The sequence below is a fragment of the Mangifera indica genome, chromosome 14 (genome assembly GCF_011075055.1).
Source record: "Mangifera indica cultivar Alphonso chromosome 14, CATAS_Mindica_2.1, whole genome shotgun sequence".
In the NCBI taxonomy this organism is placed as follows: domain Eukaryota; kingdom Viridiplantae; phylum Streptophyta; class Magnoliopsida; order Sapindales; family Anacardiaceae; genus Mangifera; species Mangifera indica.
The window spans coordinates 14,013,400-14,015,695 of NC_058150.1; the positions used below are offsets into that span (position 1 = coordinate 14,013,400).

Here is a 2,296-nt window from a genome sequence, read left to right on the forward strand (position 1 = left end):
ATGGAGGAAATTGCATGGGCCCTAAAGAATAGCGGCACCTTCTTCTTGTGGGTAGTCAAGGAAACCGAAACCAAAAACTTCCAAAAAATTTCTCCAAAGAAACATCAGACAAAGGTTTGGTTGTGAATTGGTGTAATCAGTTAGAAGTTCTGGCTCACCCCTCAGTTCGGTGTTTCGTAACACATTGCAGGTGGAACTCAACACTCGAGGTAGTGAGCCTGGGAGTACCAATGGTGGCAATGCCATAATATGTGGATCAAACGACAAATGCTAATTTTATTGAGGATGTGTGCGAAATTAGGTTGAGGGCAAGAGCTAACGGATAAGGGATTGTGACAAGAGAAGAGATTGAGGCTTGTATAAGGCAAACCATGGATAGAAAAAGAGGGAAAGGATATCATAAGGAATTTAGAGAAGTCGAAGGAACTGGCTAAACAGGCTGTAGATGAAGGTGGAAATTCTGATTAGAACATTGAAGAGTTTGTTGCTAAAGTTCTAAATTTGTAGAGTGATATCTCAAAGTAAATCTGTTTTTTAAATTTTATTACTTTAATTGTGTGCAATTACAACAACACGGTTGAGAATTTTCCAATCCAAGTTTTCAACTTCCATTAACAACACAACACATCCAGGAAAATTTGAGAATGATCAAATCTGAAGACAGTAATAAAGCTAGATACATCTGTCATTCAACAGCTTAAACTTGACAATATCAGGAACAGCATTTTGAACTAAAATGCAATAGATAGAACAACAACATTATTTTTCTGCATACATAAAGTTGCTTTTATCTAGCCCAGAATTTTTATTTTTATTTTGCCTTTTTTAATTTGCTAGCAAGTCTGCCTCTTTTATCAAAGGCGCAAAGGAATAAGAATATACTTCTATATGTACAACCAAAAGAAACTACCTAGGTGTAGTCTATAAATTATGAAAACAGGAAGCTTTTTAATGTGATTGGATTATGTCCACGATTATATTACTGATTAAGATGAGAAAATTTTAGGGAGTTATGATTGATAAATCATGTGCTCCGATATGATAGGTGAGTAAGTTCATTTCAATTATAAATATTGATATCATAAAAATATCATAAAAGGTAGTTTAATGATAATAAAAAAACTGTTACTTCGTATTAAGGAGATTGAGGGAACATTAGCAACTGCCAATAACTATCCTTCCTGTTGTTTTCTGATAAAAAAGTTCCCAGCATGCACTTTTGTGAGACATTTGACCACTAACATATAGTTTGTTGCTATTGACAATTACTTACTTTTTGGGTATATATATCAAATCTGTGAATTTAACCGAAGAGAAGTTTTGATCACAAAATTTCATATTTCCTATGAATATTTTTAGATACATAAAAAAACATTATTAGTTAAAGAAAGTTAAATTCATAACTTCGTATTTCAAAGGCCAAAGGACAATGTGGCACTCAAGGTTTAGTGAAAAGACAAATTCCCACTTATTAACATTCAAAAATTCAAATACTCATCCATCTATTAAAATTTATTATTATAAATGGGGTAAAATTGTCATTTAGTTAAAAATTAAAAAAACTAAAAAATAATTTATTTCTTCCTAGGTTTATAAATCTAAATTTTCCCTCGTAAGGATTTAAAAAATCACCTTTTCCCCTTAAAGTTTTGAAACTGTAACCAAAGGCGGTGGAGTTCACAATCTCTAGCCTTGTTCTCTCTTCCTCCTAGTCTAAAACCCTAAACCCTAGTTGAAGATCGTCAGTGTCAGACACTACTTCCACTTCGACGTTGCTTCCACTTCTGGTTCTAGATCTCGGATCTCGGTGTTCCTTCCACTTTGACAGATCTTGGCATCGTCCAGAAGCATCTCCGATGAGTAGAAGCATGATAGAAATGGTTGAGATCTGTTGTGGGATGGATTTGCAAGAAGCATGACGATTTGTCATGTGATGGATCTTGGACGACATTCCATCCAGTCGTTGCCTTCATGGCCTCTTCGTGACTGCGTCTTCTTCGTGGAGGCTAAAGGGAGCACTGATAGATGGAAGATCGATCAGAGAATGTCGTCAAAGAATGAATGAAACCCTAGGGGGAAATGACAATTTTTCAAACCTTGGGAGGAAATGTTTTACTTATAAACATGTGGGGGGGGGGGGTGATAGTTTTTAGTTTAATAATAATTTTAATAAATGGGTGGATGTTTGAGTTTTTAAAATTTGATGGTGTCCTTTCATTAAACCTAAATAGCTCTTTGGCCTATTTCAAATGACGCATATGATGATGCATAAAAGAAATTAGTTTATTCTGATCAA

General features: G+C 34.6%; 1 pseudogene; it reads left to right on the forward strand.

Annotated features, from left to right (window-relative positions):
* LOC123195687 lies at nucleotides 1-507 on the forward strand (annotated as a pseudogene).
* The last annotated feature ends 1,789 nt before the right edge of the window (nucleotides 508-2,296 follow it).